Source organism: Ovis aries, chromosome 2 (assembly GCF_016772045.2).
Source record: "Ovis aries strain OAR_USU_Benz2616 breed Rambouillet chromosome 2, ARS-UI_Ramb_v3.0, whole genome shotgun sequence".
Lineage (NCBI taxonomy): Eukaryota > Metazoa > Chordata > Mammalia > Artiodactyla > Bovidae > Ovis > Ovis aries.
In genome coordinates, this window is record NC_056055.1 from 89,099,315 (window position 1) to 89,124,040 (window position 24,726).

Below are 24,726 nucleotides of genomic sequence, written 5' to 3' on the forward strand. Positions count from 1 at the left end.
GCCAAAAGCTGCATAGGGGCAGGCCGCCAATAGGACCATCCGGACACGCTGCAGTGGTATCTCCAGGCGGGTTCCTTTAATCCGCCTCTCCCTAGGCTAACTCCCCACTGCGGCGCAGTCCCACAGCCAGCACTCGCGCGCACCACCCTTCCAGCTCAGGGACTGCTGCTGAGCGCTTGGCCGCCCACGCCGCCTTCCAGCCGCAGTGCGCGGCCTCGGCTTTGAACGCGCGTGCGCTTAAGCAGGGGCGGGCGGGTCGAAGTTGGAGAAGGCGGGGCAAGCCCTTGAGGTCTGCAGGCCATTGGCTGTCTCCCCATAGTCACCGCCCCCAGGCGTTCGAGACGGCGGGGCGGGCCACGTCAGGCAGCCGGCGTGGGGCTGAGCTTGTGGCAGAAGGGAGGTAAGCTTTGCGGGTGTTAGGCGGCGGGCTGCGGGCCTCTGCCTCCTGCACAGAGGTCGCCCGATGGCACTCGCCTATGGCCTGACTCAGCTTGCTGGGAGGGAGGCTGAGGCCCTGTGGGCCTGGAGCTTTAATGGGAGATGGGGTAATAGAGCATGTGGTGGCAGGGCCGCGTCGTGGTTTGGGTGGCCGGGAAGGGGACAGGTCTTGTCGATTGCCCTCGTCCTGTCCTGCTGGGGTTCTGAATTCCCGAAGGAGTAGGCCTTCGGCGTTAGAGAGCTCCCGGGTGCCTGGGTGGGGCCGGCTCTGGTGACTGCGGTGGGGCTCAGCGGGATCCTGATTCGGAAACAGGTCGGCGCGGTCCTTGCATGCCTTCCTGCATCAGGTTGCAGTCATCCCACTTTTCCCTAGTCTCAAGGCAGCACAGGGGACTCTAGCCCTCCCCTCCTTGTCCTGGAGTGACTGTCTCCTCCTAATTCCCGGTGACTCACTCAGATCCTGTCTACTTTAATGCAAGGGCTTGTGGGTGAGCAGGGCCTGTTTTCAGATCTCCTGGCTCTGTCCTCACTTGCAGGAATTACTTGAAGAAGTAGTATGTTTCTGTATCTCTGTATATATATCACATACACGTATGAACGTATGTTTCGAAATGTCAGCAACAGCTATGCAGAGATTTACAGAGACTTGCCCGTTGTGTTGCCCCTTACTCTCTATCAGTTTTAGTTTCAGCATGATATCTTTAATTTAGTTTCTGAATTTGAAGCTTCTGAAATCAGTGAAGTCATGCTATCAAGTATCACTGCAATCAGTCATTCATTCATCTGTTCAGCACTTTTCCAGTGGGTTCCTTGGTGGTCAGGGTCTTATGCCATAAAGTAAAACAGTCATTCCCTGTCTTTTTCTTCCAGTTTATCAGCCAGTTTTATCGTCTAGATTTGATGATTCAATTTCAGGTTCTAGATTTAGGCACAGAAGCTTATGATCCTGTATCATAAGCTATATAGCTCTTCTGGGACCTCATTCAGTTTTCCTTACTTATACCTCCTGTAAGCCTCAGACCATTATAGCTCTGAGGCATAGTCCTGCTAAGTATCACTAAAGACCTCGGTCTCAGGCACCTATCTGTAAAGTGAGGAGATGGGGTGAGAAATATTTAGTAATATTGAGATATTCAAGGACAGGATGGGCAGATTGCACGTTTACTGAACTGTGTTAATATTTGAGAAGTGACCATTTACAAAACCCTGGATATATTTTAAAATCATATGTTTTACTCTTCCTGAATCGGTCCACATTGACTTTTTGACTAGCAAGCAAGTGCATGTTTGCAATGTTGATTCACATATAATTCCTGCACTCAACGCACTATGACTCATCTAAATTTTAAAATGTAATAATCAGGAGATTTTAAATGTTACATTTAAAGGTATGATATAAAAACATTGGATAAGAATGCAATTTTCAAAGCATTTTTACTTGCTTTAGTAGGTTAGTGGTAACTAAAACTGCCTTGGTTATTTGCTTACTTGGTTAATATTTGGTAGTTGTCATCACCTGGTTAATGTCTTTCAATATCCTGTCTATGTTAACATTTATTTTATCATCCTAAAATTTATTGGATTTTAATTGATTGCTGCTTTACAGTTGAGAATTAATAACCAAAAGGTAAGCACATCATCAGTTTGAGAGTAAAGATGCTCATAGAGACGTAACGAATAGTTTTTCATTTGTTGATTTATTGATGGTACTTACTAAGTAATCCATTTGGTCTTCCTGCAGGTGTAACATTTCTGGAATAGTGTTTTTGAGACATAATATTCATAGCCTTGGAGAAGGGCATGGCACCCCACTCCAGTGTTCTTGCCTAGAGAATCCCATGGACAAACGAGGCTGGCAGGCTACGGTCCATAGTGTCACAAAGAGTTGGACATGGACTAAAGTGACTTAACACACACATTCATAGCCCTGTGATACTTTTTGACTGTTATTCACAAACCATTAAGTGAATTAAATTAAACCCCTATATCACAACTAGGGGTTGAGAAAATTTAAAAATCAGAACTTTAAAAAAATTTTAAAGTTCTAGAAATGGAGCAAATCAAGATGGGAAGACTGGGGAGAAATGCAGGAGCTGAGGAAAAAAATCCAAATGGAGTCTTCTGGTTTAAAATTTGGGGAGACTCAGGGATTCAGATTATATATTAAAATATCTGTGTGAAGGAACAAAAATTAAAATTTGGGGAGAAAAACAGTGAAAAAATGAAATTATATTTGGAAGAAATGTAACGAAATAGTAGTGTCAGGATTATTTTTGGATCTGTGGCAAAACCTGGTCGTAATATTTCTTGGTTTATAACAATGAGCTCAGTTATCTCAAAAAAGAAACCTAGGGTGATAATTTAAACTTTGATCAAGTTGGCAATAGATATTTCTTTAGGAAATGTGAAATCTGTAAGTATTATATTTCTTAAAAATCTAAAGATGAGTAATATAATAAAATATGGTATAGTTTTATAAGTATAATATAAATCTTTCATTCACAATTAGTGATAAATTGGATGGAAGTTGTGTGTACTGTTTCCACAGGATAGGATACAAATTTGCTAAGCTAATAGAACAAGGGATACTTGTCACTTTTTTCCCATTTCAATTATTTGAAACAGAGTTTTCAAGCAATGCAGAAGACCTCATCCGCTTTTCAAATAATAGATTGAATGTTGTTTTTATAAGTTGGGTCTCCCAAGTACTTCTGGCCTCATAATTTTTTTAACCTATTCTAAGCCACATTGGAAGTAATAATACTGCATTTAGGATTTAAAATTTTTGTTGATTTATATTGGATTCCATTCAGCCTGAGTTACTTTAGTTTTATATATTTTGAAAGTATTTCAAAAGCTATGACATTAAATACTGTAAAATTTTCCATTGTTCATGAAGGGAAAATATTTCTTCAGACCCAAGGAAGCTGAGAATTCAAATTGCATAGATAGCTTGTTATTATTTATTTTCAAATCCATAATTTCACTTACTGTGAACCTGTGTTTCATTCAACCTTCTAAACTGAAAAATTCAGTTCTTTCCAGTGTATTAGAGTATATCCTCTAATCTTTTGGGTCAGATAAGTAACTGCTAATTTGGCTGGTAAGTGTGTTCAACAAATGTTGTAATTGTGAATGTTGAACTATAGTTCTGTCAGAAGGTTTTCTGGTTGGTTGGATCCATAGATGCAGAACTGTAGCTAGGGAGGGCCCACTGTAGAGTCATGTGTGAGTTTTTCACTGCAAGGAGGGTCAGCACCCCTAAACCCCAGGTAGTTCAAGAGTCAGTTGCACTTTTCATCACATGTGACAACTCTCATTTTATTGGAATGCCTGGAAGGTTATGTTGAGCATTTTTAGGCTGATTCTAGTCTGGGAGGTGTGAAAAATGCCTTGATACTAATGACAGTTGCCATGGTTGTGAGAGGTGGGCGTACCTGCATTTACCTCTGATTTCCCTCCAGTTATTTTGGGGCTGAGAGTTTTGGGGAATAAGGTTGTGTTTCTAAGGAGAACTCTGCACCCCTGCATGAAGATTCCTTTCACCTACTCCAAGATTTGGCTGCAGCATCTCTCTCCTGCAAGATCGCATTTTCCCTCATTACTGGATTGTTCCCTTCAGTATCTAAATATGCTGTTTCTTCTCCTACCTCAAAATAATTACTCTTTCTTGACCCCATTTCCTCCTTAAGCCACCACACTATTTTCCTTTATGGCAAGACTTACACTCATGTGTCCAATTACTTCCCCCCATTCTTTATTAAACTCCCTTTTATCAGACTTTTTCTCTCAGTTCAGTTCAGTTCAGTCACTCAGTCATGTTCAACTGTTTGTGACCCCATGGACTGCAGCATGCCAGGCCTCCCTGTCTATCACCGACTCCCGGAGTTTACTCAAACTCATGTCCATTGAGTCGTTGATGCCATTCAACCATCTCATCCTCTGTTGTTCCTTTCTCCTCCTGCCTTCACTCTTTCCCAGCATCAGGGTTTTTTCAAATGAGTGAGTACTACTATAAAAAAAAATTTGCTTTCCTCAGTCACTAATGACATTTATTGTGCTAAGTCCAAAGCTCTGTTTTTAATTCACATCTTTTACATGACTGGTCGTCATTTCGCCCCCAACTTTATTGACATATGATTGACACATAGCATTGTGTAAGTTTAAGGTACAGCAGGTTGATTTGATACATTTAGAAACTGTAAAATGATTTGCACTATAGCATGAGCCACCCCCTGTATCCTGTCACATAGTTACCACTTCCTGTCACTTAGTCCCATAGTTGATCATTTTCTGCTTCTTGAAACATTCTCTTCCTTTATTATCAAAGGTGCTACAATTCCTGGTTTTCCTCCTGCCCCTCTGTGCCTTTTCAACTCCTTTATTGGTTCTTTCTTATTGCCCTTACCTCTCAAATAGGAGAGCTCCTCGGCTCAGTCCTCACAGTCCTTTAACCATATTATTGTCTTTTTTTTTTTCAATTTTTTTCTTTTGAAAAATATGCCCTGCCCCCTATTCAGTCTTTACATACTAATAATACCCTGTTAGGCTTCTCCCCGTGGCCTAGCGGTAAAGAATCCACCTGCAATGCAGGAGATGCTGAAGATTCAGGTTTAATCCCTGGGTCGGGTAGATCCCCTGGAGAAGGGCATGGTAACCCATTCCAATATTCTTGCCTGGAGAATCCTATGGACAGAGGAGCCTGGTGGGCTGCAGTTCATAGGGTCAGACATGACTGAAGCGACTGAGCATGCATGCTTACATGCAATAACTATTAATTCCCAATTTATATATGTATATATGTGTGTGTGTGTATACGTATATATATGTGTATATATGATTCTTTTTAAATGATTTACATAGATGGGATTTTACAAATTGACACTTGATATTTTTAACATTTTATTTTTGAATGTTCTGGGCCTGTGTGCAGGCTTTCTCTAGTTGCAGCTAGTAGGGGCTACTCTATAATTGCAGTGTGCAGGCTTTTCATTGCAGTGGCTTCTTGTGTTGCGGAGCACAGGCTCCAGGCATATGGGCTTCAGTAGTTGTGGTTCTCGGGCTTAATTGCTACACAGTATGTGGAATCTTCCCAGACCAGGGATCGAACCTGTGTCTCCTGCATTGGCAGGTGGATTTTTAACCACCAGACCACAGGGAAGTTCTGTACACCTCTTCTTTTGAACTCTAGACCCCGTGTATCTAGATGCCTACTTAGCATTTCTACTTGGATGACTAAATAGAAATCTCAAAGACAGCTCCTGATTTTCTTCCTACACCTACATCACCTGTGGTCTTCCTCATCTCAAATCATGGAAATTTTATCTTTTCCATTACTTGGGCCAGAAACTTGGGTGTCAGCCCTGATTCTTCTCTCTTTCTCACAATCCACTTGTAAACTACTAGGAAAGCCTATTGTCTATCCCTTCAAAATATGGCTAGAATCTAAGTACTTTTCACCATCCACTGCTCCCACTCTAGTCTAAGCTTCCATTGTGTATGTTTTTGATATTGTAATAGTCTCTGTATCAGTTACTTATTACCACTCACTGTCGGAATTTGGTGGCTTAAAGCAACAACCTTTTATTAGTTTATGATTCTGGGGTTGGCAATTTGGATTAGGCTTGGGGCGGCCAGGTCTGGGGGGAGCTCTTTTTGCTAGTGGGTTCACTCAGGTAGCAAATGGCAACTGTAGGTTTGGAGGCATCAGCTGGAATGGCTTATCTCTGCTACATCTGGTCCAGTAACCTGTCCCATGCTTGGTCTAATAGAGCCAAGAGAGCAAGAGGAAGCTACATGGCCTTCTGAGAGGTAGATTAAGAATTCCCACTTTACTTCTCCCACTGTTGCTCAAAGTAGTCACAAAGACAGCCCAAAGCCAGGGGGTGGAGAAGTAGCCTACTTAGGAACAGCAAAGCCACTTTGTAAAGAAATGTGCATACCAAATTGGGAAGAATTTGGGGCCTTTTTTTTTTGCGATCTACCACAGCTTTCTAAGGGCTTTCCCAGTGGCTCAGTGGTCAAGAACCTACTGGCAGTGTAGGAGACACAGGAGACGCGGGTTTGATACCTGTGTCAGGAAGATCCCCTGGAGGAGGGCCGGGCAAGCCGCTCCAGTATTCTTGCCTGGAGAATGCCATGGACAGAGAAGCCTGGCAGACTACAGTCCATGGGGTCACAAAGTTGGATTTCCAACTTTGTCCACTTCAGTTGGACATGATTGAAGTGACAGCATGATAGCCTTCTCCCTGGTCTGTTTTCCCTTGATCTCCTACCGTATTGTCAGCAACAACAGTGACAGTGGTGCTTTCACAAATCAATTGAATATTCACAAAGTGACTTCATATCTTTAAAGGTTTTTTTTTTTTTTTAAATAAATACCTTGGAATTTTCTTCACATTTCTGTTTACAGTATCACTTCACAACCAGTTGACCCCTTTCTCCCTCCCTGAATCCTAAATTTGTTCCTGTTCACAGTGCCTGCGGAATGTGTTGAACATTTAACAGAAAGCTTGGAAGGAGATGTGAAATGGAATGGATGATGAAGGCTGGGGGAACAGGATAGTAAGGATTATCTACCCACCCACCTACTAATTTACCTGTTTCCCCTCCTTCCATTCTTTCTCTCTCTTTTCAGTTTATGAGATTTTAAGCTGTGTAGAACAGTTAGGGTGGCTACTGAGTCCTTATGGAGCTTGGAAAGTGGGGCAAGTGCTGATAGCAGCGTTGGAACTGGGTATGAATCAAATGCAAATCCAGTCTAGAGCTGTGCTGTGTGGTTAGTCGCTCAGTCATGTCCAACTCTTTGTGACCCTATGGACTGTAGCCTGCCAGGCTCCTCTGTCCATGGGGATTCTCCAGGCAAGAATACTGAAGTGGGTTGCCATTCCCTTCTCCAGGGGATTGTCCCAGCCCAGGGATCCAACCCAGGTTTCTTGCATTGCAGGCAAGTTCTTTACCTTCTGAGCCACCAGGGAAGCTAGAACGAAGCATACAAAATTTAACATTAATTGTATTATCGTGAAGATTGGCTTCAAATAAAGTTGAGAAAAAGATGAAGCTTGTACTCTCCTCACTCTGCACCCTTTTGTCCTGTAGCCTCTCCTTCCAGACATTTGTTGTTCAGTTGCTAAGTCGTATCCAACTCTTTGCAGCCCCGTGGACTGCAGCACATCAGTGCTGTCCCTGTCCATCACCAACTCCCAGAGCTTGCTCAGTCTCATGTCCATTAACTCGGTGATGCCATCACACCACCTCATGCTCTGTTGCCCCCTTCTCTTTTTGCACCCCATGGATTGAGGATACTTGTGCATTGTTGCCCTGTTTCAAAAGGGAATGGAATGTCCCAGGCAGTCCAGTGGTTGGGGCTCCATGCTTCCGATGCAGGGGGCATGGATTTGATCCCAGGTAGGGGAACTAGATCTCAGATGCCGTGTGGCCAAAAACGAACAAATGACTCTTCCAGTCTTCGGCATCTCACTGTGTGACTGCGTCTTTCTTCCACTTGTCTGAACCAGAAACCTTGGAGTCATCCTTCACTGTTCTTACATTCTACTCCCAATCCCTTAGCAAATTCTGTCAGAATAAGTGTGAAGTCTGACCTCTTCTTACCATCTCCACTGCTTTTCTCTTTGTCCATGGCAATATGGTTTCTTTCCTGGATTATTGCCATAACCTCCTAACTGGTCTCCCTTTTTGATCCTTGCTCACTTATGGTCTGTTCTCTAGAGGAGTCAGATGACCTTTTAAAGATGACAGTCAAGTGTGCCATCTCCCCGCCCCAAAGCCTCTCGGGCTATCTATCCCACTCTCGGGCTGTCTATCCCACTCTCGGGCTGTCTATCCCACTCTCGGGCTGTCTATCCCACTCAGAGACACCCAGAGCCCACAGTATCTGTAGGGGCTTCTGTCATCCGGCTCCCTCTCCGCTCTGTCATTTCTCACTTCCCAGCTTGCACGTTTGCATCAACCATACTGGTGTCCTTGGTCTTCCCTGAATTTGCCACACATGCTTCTATCTCCCCACTCCAGTACTCTTGCCTGGAAAATCCCATGGATGGAGGAGCCTGGTAGGCTGCGGTCCATGGGGTCGCTAAGAGTCGGACATGACTGAGCGACTTCACTTTCACTTTTCACTTTCATGTATTGGAGAAGGAAATGGCAACCCACTCCAGTGTTCCTGCCTGGAGAATCCCAGGGACGGAGTAGCCTGGTGGGCTGCTGTCTATGGGGTCGCACAGAGTCGGACACGACTGAAGCGACTTAGCAGCAGCAGCAGCAGCAGCAGCAGCAGCTTCCGTCCCAGGGTTGTTGCCCTTAGCATTCCTCCTGTCTGGAATGCTCATTGTTTCCTCTAGGTCTTTTTCCAAATGTCACTATGTCAGAAAGACATTTCTTGATTCTTTGGCAGATGCCAAAACTTGTAAAGACCTCCGGAAAATGTATCTATTGATGACAACAATTTTTTTAGGTATTATATGCTATCTGCATTTTGGGAAAATTAAAGGAAAAATCAAACTCTTTGTACTGTAATTAAATTAAAATAGCTATCCTTTATAAAGTTTCAGTTATGCTAGATAAATAAGTTTTAAAGATCTGCTGTACAGCCTGATGCCAGTTGTTAAAGTACAATATTGTGTACACCAAAAAATGAAAAAAAAAAAGGACGCAAGGGAACTTTGGAAGGTGTTGCATATATCTGTTACATTGATTGTGGTGATGCATCACAGGTGTTTGCGCATGTCCAGAGTCATCAAATTGCACACGTTAAATATGTGATTTCTTTGTATATCCATTATACTTCAGTAAATCTATTAAAAAATACCGGACAACAGAGGCCGACATCCTTGATTAAAATGAGATTGGAGGAAGTTGAACACACTGGAGGAACACTTAATTTTTTTCAGGGACCAGATGGATTAATCTCCTGGCAGACGGTTTAGAATCAAAGGTAATTCTGTTAGCTTAGTTGTTTGGAACACTGCAGGACCATTATAGCATCTAATAACTCCAAGGTGTGACTTTCTCATTAAATAGCTCTTAATAAGTGGTGTAATTGGATCAAGTGAGGCTTTTTATCTTGGTGTGTGCTGTGGTGAAACTGCCTCTTTAGACAGTGATAAAAGACCATGGTTCCAAGTGACTAAGTAAGATTACTACTTTTTTTTAATTGAGACTAAAAATATTGATTTTTTATTTGAAGAGAAGTGATAATTTGTATTAACGTACAAAACTAATGTATGCCCATTGTAGGAGGGGAAAGTTAAATGTAGCAAATATCAGAAGAGGAATAGTATGTAATCAGTCATCAACTTGTTAACTAGAAATGAACTTAACATTTTTGCATATTCACTTTTTTCCCTTGGTCTTGTCTTTATATCTTTAGTTTAAACTTGGTTGTGTTCATGACTGTGTATAAAGATTTCTCTCAGTTTTTTTACTCTGCCATAAGCATATCTATATATTATTAAAACTCTTTGTAACTATTTCACATTGCTGATCAATACTTTATCTACATATTCCTTAGCTTGCCTTTTAGAGCAATCAACGAATGACTTTGCACAAAAGATGCTGGCTTTACAATGGGAATTTGCTGTATGTCTCAGGAAACTCAAACAGGGGCTCTGTATCAACATAGAGGGGTGGGCTGGGGAGGGAGATGGGAGGGAAGTTCAAAAGGGAGTGGACATATGTATACCTATGGCTGATTCCTGTTGAGGTTTGACGGAAAACAACAAAATTCTGTAAAGCAATTATCCTTCACTTAAAAAATAAATAAAAAAGATGCCAATTTAAAGCCTTTCGGAGTCTTATACTTTTGAATTGGGAGGTGGCTAGAATTTGAAGCACATGTGCCGTACTTTGGGATATTGCCAAGAAGTGCCAAACGCTAAGGCCAAATGCTCAGTGAGTACCCTCACAGCCCACTTTCATAGACTGGCTTTAGTTGTTGACCTGCCCCAGACTTTCAGCTTTACTGTGCTAAGTTCCCTATGGAATTGAGACTAGTGGGCTGGGGAGTGGGGAGAGGCTTGTGGTCCTGGGAACCATGCTGATCCTGCCTTACTTCTGTGGCTTTGCTCCCCAGCTGATCTGGTCTTTGAGAACCCATGGATATCAGTTTGGAGGTAAGACAGGTTGGGAGCACTTTCACAAATAGGGTTTGCATTTGGACTGAGAGGCAGAAGTAGATTTTGAAGTTGAAATGAAGCTCTGAGCATTGGCTTTATTGTGAGTTGCCCAATCACTGTCGTTTTTCTAGTCAGTCATTTACTTCCAACACAGTGTTGAGAAGTTCCGTTGAACCCTGTACATGTGCAAATTGTATGTATTGGTTGTAAAATTTGTGAAGTTAAAAATTATTCTCATGAGGAGCTAATGTTCCTTCTCTTCCCCCCTTCTCCACCTCCTCTTCATCCTTCTTTCTTTACATAAAGTTCTTGACTTTATCTGAAAGACGTTCTACACACTAGACTGTGCCAACTGGATATTAGCATTACTTTGCTGAATCCTCTTCTGATTCTTGAATATACTGCTTGATGTCTCTTACTAATGTGGAAGGATTTACTAATGATCATCTGCCGAGGATGCTTGTGAAGGTTAACTAATATCGGATTATTAAGAACCCCACAAGTAAAAGAGCCATGAATACTGCTGGCTGTGTAATGGAAAATTGGTGAATGTTACTTCATTGGGTAATTATGTGTTTAAAATGCCTTTTACCCCAGTGGGAAATACACAGAGGTGATACCATGGGCTTTTAAAGGGTTGTAATGCATAGAAGATTAAGAATATAGCTATGATAAATAATAGCTGTCAGCTGAAGCATTCATGTAAAACTTAGGATGTATTCAAGTAACAAAGAGCCATTTCCCATCACTATTAGATTTAGCTGGAAACAGTAAAGAACCAGTCTTATGTTGACAAGTGTTCTTTGACCTTTTATTTGATTTTTTTGGAAAAAAAAAAAAAGTACCAAAATAAATAACAGCATGATAAAATCTCACTAATTTGGATTCTGCTGATTTGGGATTTGGGCTTGGCTGAAGTTCATCTTTATCCTATCTATATAAAAATTATTTGCTAAGGTTAAAAAAGCTGGTAAAAAGGAGTCCATCTTAAAAAGAACTACTTATTTTCAGACCCTAAATGTGTTGATAACTGGATCTGGTTACTGTATTAATTTGAAAATAAAGTTGTTTACAATTTTTTTTTTTTTTACTTTTCAGTTTAGTTCAGTTCAGTCACTCAGTCGTGTCTGACTCTTTGCAACCCCGTGGACTGCAGCACGTGAGGCTTCCTTCTTTTAAATTTATTTTGGTCTGTTTCATGAATCTTCACGGGTGAGAAAGATGTGGATATAGATTCTTCACTTTCTGTTTTGGAAAGTTGATCTGAAAACAAACAGTAGAATTCTGATTTTAACATATTTTTGAGTCTATTGTGTATTAGGTGCTATACTAAAGACAATAACTCAAAAACGTTTATTAACTGCTTACTACCTGCTAGACTTGGCAGGCGGTGAACAGGGCTCAGCTGTTTCTCCCAAGAAACTTGGAAGTGCAGGAGGAGAATGCAGCAGGCTTGGTCAGTGAGGAGTCCTTCCTGCTTGAGACTCTTCTCTGCTCGTATCTGAGCCGGTGCCGCTGCTACACAGATGGAGCTAGCCCCTTCAGAACTAGACGATATCCACATCTTGAGGGTTGGTGACAGTCCTCTCAGAGCAGAAAGGGTCATGAGAAATGGGCCCAGCTCTAGTATGGCCCCTGGACACCGTATCATTGTGCTCTCCTTGCATCAAGTGCCCCGCCAGTTGGAGGTCAAGCTCTCTTTTCTGAGGCAGCTGCAGGAACTGAGAACATGTCAGTGCCTTCCTCTTGATCTTCCTGGTTCTGAACATCACTTCCAGAACATTCCACTGTTATTTCAAGCTCCTGTCTGTTTTTACACGTGAACACATCCACGTGGAAATTGCCCTGCTTTGTTGAGCTGTGTCTTGAATTGTCACCTGATGGAGCTGCCTGCCAGACAAGCATTCATTTGCACCAGTGTAGCCATCTGTGTTTGGGTGGTAGTGTTTGAGTAACCATTTGGGCAAATAATTGCTGTCGTCTATTGCAGTGAATATTTACTGATTAAAAAGATGGAAAATGTCAATGTGAAAGCGTTGCTATCAGTGACAAGAAGGCTAGACTTACTAAAGATTGATACCAGTTGCCATGACCAGAGTGGCAATCTTTAGCTTTTGTTAGATGCTCATTGAACTTGGAATGAATGGTCAATGATAAAATATAAGCATAAAATCTCAGCACATACACAAATGTGGTAGATAGATGTGTTGCTGGTAATGGTACCAGAGGATAAAGGTTACGTTTAGATTGATAATATTTGTGTTTTGTGCATGGCATGGAGTGCCCCTTTCATATGTAACTTTCATGCAACAGACTTTATATGTTTTTAGGGTTGCAATATACACTAAAATACAGAGCTATTTATGGATGCTGATGAGCTGCTTTGGGAACCTGATCTAACACTATGTCCAAACTTAGGTTGTTCTTTTTAAGATTTGCTTGATTCCTTGGGAAGCAGCAAGATATAATAGAAAAAAAAAAAGAAACAAGGTATTGGATTTAGACTAAGATTCATAATACCGAACATTTAGAAAGTGTTGGTTATGTGCCTGGTTCTGAGTGAATTGCTTTAATGGATTATTTTAACTTTTTAAAAACTCTGTGTCAACTCTACTTTATAGAGGAGTGGTTAAGACTGTAAACTTTGCCTCAGATTCATAGGCTGCACAGTTCATATCCATGCTCTGCTTCTTACTTAATTGAGCAATTAATTTTGACCTCTCTTTGCCTGACATGGTTTTTCATATGAAAATGAGGATAATAATAGTAGTCATGTCGTGGGGTTGTTTTGAATATTGGGTGAGAGAACACACATAAAGAGCTTCAACTGTGCCTGCCTGGCAAGTGGTAAAATTCTCAATAAATCCTGGCTATTAATATCAGTGTATAACCTCAGGCAAGTTACTTCCTCTCGGAGCTCTCATTTTCTCATATAGGAAATGGAGTTAATAATACCTAACTCAGAGTCGTTGTGACGATCCAATGGGATTAGTTACTTAAAGTGTTTGGTGGATGTGTGGCACATAGGAGCTGTTTCATCCAACATGGTGTTCCAAATCCCATGTCATGCTTTGTGTTTGTTCAGTGGATCTGTATTGAGCAGATAACTTGTTATATGCTGGGGTATCGTGGTCAAAAAGAGACCAGGTCCCTGCCCTTAAGAGTTTGCATTTTACTGGTGGGGGAGGGGGAGAGAGAGGCAGCAGAAATAAGATATGATGATCCTTGGAGATTGTGATCAAAGCAATGAAGGATATGGTAGTGGGTCCTTGGGGGTAGGGAGTGGGGAACCACTTGGGGCTGGGTGGGTAGTGGAGTCTCAAGAAAAGATGTGAAAGGTGAGAGGAGTCAGCTGTTTGAATAGCAAGGGCATGAACACTTGATGAGGGACCTAAGGGTTCTAGACCTGCACATGGAAAGAACTTAGGGGGTCCAGAGAGCAAACTGGAGGTTATTGTGGCTGAAGCCCCTTGATTGAGGGAGAGTTGTGAGACCAGATCATGTAGGACCTTTTGGCCATGGTTTGGAGTTTGAATTTTATTACAAAGTGCAGTGGGAAGCTGTTGAAAGGCTTTCAGCAGATGAGTTAGAAGTCAACTATATTTTGAATGGAATCTCAAGCATTTCCTAACCTGAGGGCTGGTGTCTTATTTCTCCTTGCTTTTGACTTACATAAAAGATCCCACCCTAGTCTTTGATTAGAGATGCCTAACTTATCCCTAAACTTTAATTTTTCTCCATCCTTTACCTCCCTTGACTGTCCCACATTGTATTAAGGGAGGGAGGAAACACATTTTTAGAATACATACCTACTGTGTCAGCATCCTCTTGGCTTTCAGGCTCACTTCTTATTGTACTTTGCATCATCTTGTGAGGCAGGTGTCCTCAGATTTAATCAATGAGGAAGCAGGCTCCAGGTAGTAAGTGGTTAACCTAATTTTTAAAAAACCGAGTGATGGAGTCAGGTTTTGCATCCAGTCTGTTTTTCCCGCTTCCCAACTCCTAACTCCATGCATTTTTCTCTCTGTGTCATGTTACTCTTCATGGAGACAGAGGTATGTAAGACTAAGTGTAATCAAATTAGAGATGTTTTCTCTTCTTCACTATGGATTGTCTTAGGGTATGCAAAAGAATATATAACATTGCTTCACAGTGTCCCATTCATCTTATTCACTGGAAATTTTCAAAGTGGTTCTTCTAACAGTGTGGTGATGATGTTGTTTTTGTGATTGTGTCTGTTTAAGTCTGGAATATAGAGGTGTTCTTCAGCTTGGGCTACACTGAGTTAGTTAACAGCAGGGAGATTTACTATCTTCCTGTAAAACTCCTTGGCTCATTTGATCTTCAACTTTCTTTAGTACCAAGAGTGCAAGTTAAAATAACTCTATTCCATTTTACATGAATTTGATAATTTGCTTTTCATGAAAAATAAATGAGTTTGGCCAGTTTGCGGCAATCAAGAAAAATGTTTCCATTTAACTCGTCATCAGTCTGCATAATTCTTTTCTAGAGTGAGAGTTCTTATTTTGGTATAAAATTTCCCAGGAGTCTAAAATAGGAAGATAATAATGGTTGTATTTTCTTTGAAGATGAAGGAAGATTTTTAAATGGTCTAAAGTTAATTGAATCTAGTTAAATTATATTGACTCCTTTTCAGTATTACTCTTTCCATAGGACATTGGTAAATGGCTAACAAAGCAATCTTTTATTATTTCTAAAATTTTCCTAATTTAGTACTGTTCATTTAATGACATCTGTTAGTGATAGACTTATACACTTGTAATGATGTAGGTTTTAGAAAGTCACATCCTCTGTTTCTAAAGAATATATAAGTATTTGAATAAAAGTTTTCATAATTTTAGAACTCTATTCAAATTACAAAAAGACATATTCTTGAGAAAAAATTAGAAAACAGGAATAAGCAAAATTAAAAAGCACTGTGATTTATATTTTCCAAGTTTTTCTATGTACATGCGTAACCAGGCTACCTGGATTTGAATTTCAGCTTATTGTATGACCTTGGGAAAGTTATCTGTCTTCTGTGCTTCAGTGTCTTCCTCTGTACAATGAGGGCCTATTTCAGAGGGTTATTTTGAGGATTAAATGAGGTAATAAATGTGAAGTGCTGAGAATATTGCCTGGTCCCTAGTGAGAGCCACACACATGGTTTTTTTTATTTAAAAAAAAGCTTATTCAGAAAATTTCAAACATATATAAACATAGAATAGTATTATGAATTCTAATGTACCCATTTAGTATCAGCATTTAGGTATTCTTGTTTTACTTATGATTTCCTCCTTTTTTATCCCCTGGAGGGACATTGGTATACTTCAGTTTGTGCCAAATTAATATTTGCTAACAAGTAAATTATTGTAGAAGACCAGTGTGCAAAATTTGAGTAATTTTATTAGAGGAACAATACAAATCAAATATGTATAAAATGCATTCTTTGGTGTTTGATTAAATTTTAGTTTGAAGTAATGTGATGAATTTGGAGATTTTTCTTATGAAGATTAGACATTTATTGGTCAGTAAGGTCTTTAAAATGGGCATCAATTTTATAATAAATATACAGTAAAGGTTATTTTGTATCAACATAAAATATTTATTTAAAAGTATAGTGAACAATTTGAGTAATTATTTTTTTGATGAAGCAAAATTATTTAAAAATTGTAATATTAGAGGAAATAATCATCATAAAGGATGTAATTTGAAGACTTCTTTGAAGACTTAGATTGGATACTGTAAAAAATTCTAGATTTAAATCAGTCTTTCAATTTTAAAAATTATTGATACTGTTTTTTAATCTATGTTTCATTATGTATTTGTCATATATATGCACATAAAAGACACTTTAGAAAAAATAATCCAAGAATAATTGAAGAAAATGTAACAAATCAGACATTATTCAAGTCGGTGGTTTTGTTTCCTACTTTCATGCTTGATTCTCCTGGACAGTAATCAGTTCTAACTTGGAATTTCCTGCCTTTGATCTTATTTTAGACTCTCATTTCAAAATCTATGAGTAAGTAACATGTGATGGGACTGAGAAGAAACTAAATTGTAAAGGCAGGAATGTGATTGCAATTTGATGTATTTTAGTAAATTGCAGCCGGTGAGATCATCAGAACCCATAGTCACCTAACTTTGCTCAGCACTTGAATTACAGATCTTAAAATTCCTGGGACTTGATGCAGGAATGTGGAGTGTGCTGGCTGTGTCTCACGTTACCGATAGTCCAGGGAAACCCTGGGTTGGAAGTCATGAAACCTTTCTTCTTACATGAACTGCTAGGATGAGTATCCTTTTACTAAGTTGCTGTAACATTGTTTCTCTAGTGACAGAAGGCAGATGCTCCCAGGTCCACTATGTTAGGGGTCCCCAACCCCTGGGCCATGGGCCAGTTCCGGTCTGTGGCCTCTTAGGAACTGGGCCATACAGCACGAGTTGAGCGATGGTTTAGCTGGTGGCTCAGAGGTTAAAAGCATCTGCCTGGAATGCTGGAGACCTGGGTTCGATCCCTGGGTCGGGAAGATCTCCTGGAGAAGGAAATGGCAACCCACTCCAGTACTCTTGCCTGGAGAATCCCATGGAGGGAGCAGCCTGGTGGGCTACATACAGTCCATGGGGTCGCAAAGAGTCGGACACGACTGAGCGACTTCGCTTCACTCACTTCAGCAAGCAAAGCTTCATCTGTATTTACAGCAGCTCCCCATTGCTCACTGCCGCCTGTGCTCTGCCCCCTGTCGGATCAGTGGTGGCATTGAATTTTCATAGGAGCACAGAGCTTACTGTGAACTGTGTATGTGAGGGATCTAGGTTGCTTGCTCCTTATGAGAATCATCCCCAAACCATCCTCTCCCCTCCACCCCACCATCCGTGGAAAAATTGTCTTCTCAGGGGCCTAAAAGGTTGGAGAGCGCTGCACCATGTTATTAAGGAAGTGCTAGCTACTGCAAAAAAAAAAAAAAAAATGATTCCCCAAGTACAACGGTTCAAACAAAGTAGAAACTTTATTTTTCTCTCATGTAGTGATTGGAGTTCCAGGTTTGCAGTTCAGCTCCAGGCTGTCTTTTATGGTTCTTCCCATGTTGTTTCCCCACCTGTGCGCTGGTGGCATTCTTTACACACCCGACAATCTGAGTGTTGCTAACACCCGGTTTCTGTTGGGAGGAGAGTGGAGGAGGCAGGCTGCAGTCTGGAATTAGCACAGCATGTCTGCTCAGACTCCTCCGGGGAGAACTGGACCACACACGGTCCCACGTAGCCGTACTTGAAGCTGCGGAAGGTAATGCAGCTGGTCTGGCTACAGTCTTATTAATACAGAAGAAAGGGCACAGATAAGGATTGTTAGCATCTCTGCCACATCCATGCCATTCCTTCTTTCTCTGTTTGACCAAGTGGTTCTTCCATACCAGTTGGTGGACCTCTGCCTTGGTTTGGTTTTAAAATTAGTGGTGAAAATAAAAGTGTTTCCCACTTTCAGCTTAATTTAATGATGACTTGGTGAACATAATGATTTAAAAAGCACTATTTGTTATGCTTACTCTTTAAAAAAAATTTCCAATTGAGAGATAATTACAATATTGTGTTGATTTCTGTCATACATCAACATGGATCAGCCATAGATACACATCTGTCCCCTCCCTCTTGGGCCTTCCTCCCACCTCCACCCCATCCCCATCCCACCCTGCCCAGGTTGTCACAGAGCTCTGTGACACTTGCTGTTTAGTATTAAAAACTTTGCAATTTCTCCATGACATTTCCATTTTTATGAATCATATCATTAGGAGGGCTTCAGTTGTCCTATGGAGAAGGCAATGGCAACCCACTCCAGTACTCTTGCCTAGAGAATCCCATGGACGGAGGAGCCTGGTAGGCTACAGTCCATGCGGTCCCTAAGAGTGGGAGACGACTGAGCTACTTCACTTTCACTTTTCACTTTCATGCATTGGAGAAGGCAATGGCAACCCACTCCAGTGTTCTTGCCTGGAGAATCCCAGGGATAGAGGAGCCTGTTGGGCTGCCGTCTATGGGGTTGCACAGAGTCGGACACGACTGATGCGACTTAGCAGCAGCAGCAGCAGCAGCAGCAGCAGCAGCAGTTGTCCTATTGATTTGAGAGTGCAGGAGCTGGCTGGATTTTGAAGCTTTGGAAGCAAGAGCTGTGGTTAAACTTGAGTTTCTAGTAGGTTTCAGGATGTAATAAAGAGTGATGACACAGATTCCAGCTGCCGGATCCTGGAGATGCTGTGGGACCCTTAGGGACGAGAAGAGGTAGGTGAGAAGCAAAGCATGCAGGAGAACAAGGAAGATATAAACACTGGACAGTAAAGCCAAGTGGATGGTTTAAATTTTTTTTTTCTTTAAGGGGCAGAGTGAAGCAATTAGGAGAGTCTGGAATATGCCCCTGAGTCATAATCTTAATAAATTTATGAGATCAGGTTAGATTTATTGATGGTGCCCATCAGCTTTCCATAAGCCATTTAAAAAGTAATACATTGTCAAAATATGTGTTTAAAATCCTCAGGTTGTTGGTTCTGTAGCTCAAAGTGTGAAAGGAAGAAGCTAAGTAAATGGATAACTAATAATTGAAATAGCTTGATAAAGAAAAAAAGGCCTAGATTTTGTATCTCTGAAATAGGATCCCATTAATGTGAATGCAATTTGCTTTTTCTCAATCTGATGATGACTTTGTTTCTATAGACCAGTTTCCAGAAGGTACTGTCTATAGCCCTGACTACCACCTACATTACTACTCTGAATCTTTCCTATATAGAAATTTGATAGTCAAGAGTGTTCAAAGTCATGGACTTCCCTGGTGATTCAGTGATTAAGACTCTTTGCTTCTTCTGCAGGGGACATGTGTTCCATTGCTGGTTAGGAAACTAAGATCCCACATGCAGCACGGCATGGCCAAAAAAAAAAAAAAAAATTCAAAATCAGGTCTTTCTCTGTGACCATTGGACAGTGCCCCCTGCAAACTACCTTGCATAGTCCTTCTGCTGGGCTCCGATAGCTATTGTGGATATAAATACAGTTGACCCTTGAACAACACGGGTCCACTTGCAAACAGATTTTTTTCAGTAAATGCATTACTGCAGTACTACATGATCCAAGGTAGGTTGAATTGGTGGATGAGGAACCACTGCTTTAAAGGACAGATTATAATGTTGTATAGACTTTCAGTTGTGCAGGGGTTGGCATCCCTAACCCCTGCATTGTTCAAGGGTCGACTATAGATATATTTTTCTCTTGTTTTCCAGATTGTACCTTTTATTTGAAGTTTGACACTAAATACTTTTGTGTGGTGTATGGTTTTGTGTTTTGTATGCTAGAGAAACTATTGAGAAAGTTGAAAACCTAATGTGTTTTCTCTATCTGCTGCTTCTTTATTACTGCTAGAGTGCAACTGATTTATTGTTTTGAAAGTGTTCTTACATGGCTAAAATACTCTGGCAGAGAATTCAACAATTGGTTAAGTCAAACAAATGCTTTGATTCACCTGGAACTTAAAGCCCTCATTAAAAATTCTCTTTCTGATTTAGATTCAGGCAGACAAAAAAAGCACAATGACAGGTTGGAGATAAATCTTTTCAAATCAAACGTTGTTTTTTGTCACACATGGTTTATGGAGCAGAATGTGACTAGTTCCCTCTGGTAAAGAATGTCATGGTAAGAAGTAATATATAATTGTTTTCTTTAATGTATAAAATGCCCAAGGGACATTGAGATTAAAAATAAAGTGGGACACAGGCTACGCTGCCAATGCTAAAGCAAACATTTGTGCTCTTTCTTGAAATTCCCTGAGAGAATATGATGTTTTGATACCTTGAAAGGCCAAGTGGTTGTGATTAACCTTGAAATAAAAATCTCTAGCAGATGAAAGACACTTGCAATTTGTAGCCCAAGGATAGCAAATCAAGGATGGTATCAAATCTATATTGCAGCTTGGGTAGTGGCTTTGAAACTGCCTTCTGGCCATTTGTTGGGAAAGATAAAGTTACTGTAGATTAAAAAAAAAAAAAAAAACTTACTTGTTCTCTAAACCATTGTACCAAAAATTAGGACTGTCTTTTGTAAGCTTAGGTATTTGTCATCGATACTTGAGAATTTTGATAAGGGCAGTACTCTTTTCACTCCATTGGCCCACCTCCTCCTGGAGACAAAAATCCTCTTTCTGAATGGTTCACCTTCTTCACTGCCATGATGGTATTAGCCTAACCAGGTGTTGATCTGGTCCCTAGAGCATTTTGGAATTCTATCATTCAGGTCTGGATCAGAGAGTAGAATCCCACATTTCCTTCAGTTTAGCTCTGTCAGTCTTGACATTTGGGTTAAGTATATTCTGTGATAAGCTAACAACCTCTGCTTCTCTTGATATCCTTGAGTTGGCTTTCTTGAGTTAGATTAGATCATCAGAAAGCTCTGTTGAGCTTTGACTCCGTTAGCTGAGGGTTTTTTTTTTTCTTCCTGAGTTACATATTATGATACAACCTTGACTTTCATTTTTTGTTTAAAAAAGAGGTAACAAAATTCTGTTTTGCTTATGTTATTGAGATTATTGTTTATTATATCACCCTGTATCCCATGGTGGTGGTGGTGGTGGTGGTAGTGGTTTAGTCGCTAAGCCATGTCCAAATATTGTGACCCCATGGACTGCCACCTGCCAGGCTCCTCTGTCCATGGGATTCTCTGGACAAGAATACTGGAATGGATTGCCATTTCCTTCTCCAGGGGATCTTCTTGACCCAGGGATTGAACCCGGGTCTCCTGCATTGCAGGCAGATTCTTTACCAACTGAGCTACGAGGGAAGCCCCAATAGAAAGCCTAATGTGAGAAATTTCCTTCAGAGTTTAGGGGCATTAAAATTATTTTCTATGATAGAACTTTTCCATTTTTAGATAATAAGACATGTTCAGTTTATCTTATGTGTGTATTATCTGTGCTTGGATGCAAAGGGGCAAATTTGAACGTCAATTTGGCAATTTTTATCAATAAATTTTAGAAATTAATTAAATAAATAGTATGTAAATCAAGAGTCAGTAACTACAGCCCACCCACCTCCTGTTTTTGTAAATAAAGTTTTATTGGAACACAACCCTGATCATTTATTTATGTATTGTCTGTAGCTGCTTTTCCTGCTACAGTGGCAAATCTGAGTTGTTTGCCTTTACAGAAAAGTATGAACAATCCTAATGTAACTAATCACGTGGTAGTATGGGTCCGGCCAAATGCAGTAGCACTGAAGAAATATGTAAGGTGAATGCTCTTAAGATGTGGCTCCTTGAGAAAGGTTAAACACAGAAGATGTGGTATGAAAGGAATTTCACCTAAAACTGTAGGAAATATCAGTTCATTTCTGTTCAGTTGCTCAGTTGTGTCTGACTCTTTGTGACCCAGTGGACTGCAGCATGCCAGGCCTCCCTGTCCATCATCAACTCCTGGAGTTTACTCAAACTCATGTCCATTGAGTCGGTGATGCCATCCAACCGTCTCATCCTCTGTCATCCCCTTCTCCTCCTGCCTTCAATCTTCCCCAGTGTCAGGGTCTTTTCAAATGAGTCAGCTCTTTGCATCAGGTGGCCAAAGTATTGCAGTTTCAGCTTCAACATCAGTCCTTCCAGTGAATATTCAGGACTGATTTCCTTTAGGATTGACTGATTGGATCTTTTTGTTGTCCAAGGAACTCTCAAGAGTCTTTCTCCAACACCACAGTTCAAAATCATCAATTCTTTGGCTCTCAGCTTTCTTTGTAGTTCAACTCTCACGTCCATACATGACTACTGGAAAAACCATAGCTTTGACTAGACAGGCCTTTGTTGGCAAAGTAATGTCTCTGCTTTTTAATATGCTGTCTAGGTTGGTCATAACTTTTCTTCCAAGGAGTAAGCATCTTTTAATTTAATGGCTGCAGTCACCATCTGCAGTGATCATATAGAGGAGGACATTTTATGTGGGAGAGAACAGCATAAATAAAATCCCTTAGGGACTTCCCTGTTCCCTGACAGTCCAGTGGTTAAGACTTTTTGCTTCCACTGCAGAGGGCATGGGTTCCATCACTGGTTGGGGAACTGAGATTCCAACATGAGGGGTGGTGGGGTAGGCAGGAACCCCTTAAGAATGAACCAATTTTTGAGCACATGGGTCTATTCTGAAATTGTTTTAGGCAGCTTAAAATTAGACAACTTCCCTCATAGCTCAGTAAAGAATCTGCCTGCAATGCAGGAGACCCGAGTTCAATTCCTGGGTCAGGAAGATCCTCTCGAGAAGGAAATGGCAACCCACTCCAGTATTCTGGCCTGAAGAATCCCATGGACCAAGGAGCCTGGTAGGCTACAATCCATGGGCTTGCTAAGTCAGACACGACTTAGCAACTAAACCACCAGAATTAGACAACAGTGAAAATAAAGTTGAATGTGTGAGATTGTTTTTGGAGACAGCTTAAAAGCTGGAAATAAGTATTTGTATTTAATCTGCCAGGCTATTAAAAACCTGCTATGTATTCTTTACAGGGAATTGATATGATGGGAATAGCATTTTAGAACAGTTAGTCTGACAGTGTATATGGGGTAGAGAACCCCACGTTGAACCAGTTACTGAAGGAAGTCTCACATGAGCATTGAAGATGATGAGTAGAGAAATGGAGGCATAAACTCTGAGATGCTGGTAGGAATGAAGCTGACTTTGTGACTGACTGGACTTTGAGAATGTTGGTGAAGAAAATTGTGAGAGGAGAACTGGGAAAAGATGCACTGAAATGGGAACAATTTTTATGAGAAAATATGTGTTTTGTTTTTAACATCTCCAATCTGGTGCTTTAGAGCCTGGTGTGAGAGATAGTAGGGAAGTGTTTGGAGATAGGGAGTAGATGAAGACTCCGGGAGAGTTTTCATGAAAGAAGAACAAGACAAGAGGCTTGGGAGCACCTGCAGGAAGGAAGATGGCAGACGAGAAGCAGAGTGGAGAGAGGAACAGGAGGAACCAGTAGAGCAGTGTTTCCCAAGGTGTATCCCAGGGAAGGTTGGCTGTATAGACTGTTAACAGCTAGTTTCAGAAAAAAGGGGGCCATGACCAGATAAGTTTGGTAAACTCTGGATTAAGCAAAGTTTATCAAATTTCTTGCCTTAGAACCTCTCAGATTCTTCAGCAGTACACACCATTATTTGCATCACCAACTAATATCTGTCTCTTCAATTATAGATTCATGTATCCAACTTTCTCCCTGACGTCTCCACTTGGATATCCATTAGGCATCTAAACCTTACTTGTGCAAAATGGAATTCCTAGTCTTCCCTCAAATAACTCATTTCCCTATCTCAGTTGATGGCAATTCTATCTTTTCCTTTTAGTAAAGAATGCACGGTAATTAATATAGTCATGGGTTTGTTTCATGTGTAAAATGCCCAAAGGGATTGAAATTAAGAATGAAGCTGCTCAGATCAGAAACATTGGAGTCATTGTTGACCCTTTCCTTCTCTTGTACTCTCATCCAGTCCGTTAGTAACCGCATTGACTCTACCTTTGAAGATACCCAGAGTCTGACCACATCTCACCTCAAGTGATTCTATTAAAATCGTACCACTTTTTTTTCCCCTGTAGTGGTTAACCATTTCACTCCGAATAAATACATCAGTCCTTCCAGTGGCCTACAAGGCCCTCTATGGTCTAGCTTCTCATTGGCTCTCATTTGCCGCTTCCTTCCTCCTTTGCTCTGTTCCTAACTCATCCTTTTGCTCTTTCTGGGATGTATCTTAAGCAGATCATTAGTTTAGAGCTTTCAAATTCACTGTTTCCTGTGCCTGTGATACTGTTTCCCTAGATTATCTGTGTGGCTAACTCCCAAATGGCACCCTCTAATGTGACCACCATGTTTAAATAGAAAGCGTATCCACCCCTCATTTCTCATTTCCTCCCCTTTGTTCTATTCGCTTTACTTAAAAAAATTTTTTTTCTTCTTGTTTTATTGAGATACAGCTGACATTTAGCACTCTAATGCATAATGATTTGACATATACATCATCAAATGATTACCACAATAAGCTTAGTGAACATCCACTATTTCATATTGATACACATGAAAGAAGTAGAAAAGAAATATTTTTTCCTTTTGGTGAGAACTCTTAAGATTCACTCCTTTAACAACTTTTGTATGTA

General features: G+C 40.8%; 1 protein-coding gene across 3 annotated transcripts in view; it reads left to right on the forward strand.

Annotated features, from left to right (window-relative positions):
* Positions 1–360: 360 nt before the first annotated feature.
* FOCAD (focadhesin) overlaps positions 361–24,726 on the forward strand; it is a 298,144-nt gene continuing 273,778 nt past the window's right edge. For 2 of the 3 annotated variants that reach the window (XM_027964571.2, XM_042243479.1), the window contains exon 1: positions 361–400. The gene's annotated coding sequence lies outside the window, so the exon portion shown is untranslated. Of the gene's footprint in view, positions 20,244–24,726 lie in introns of all 3 variants that reach the window. The other variant, XM_060409523.1, reaches the window with a different exon arrangement.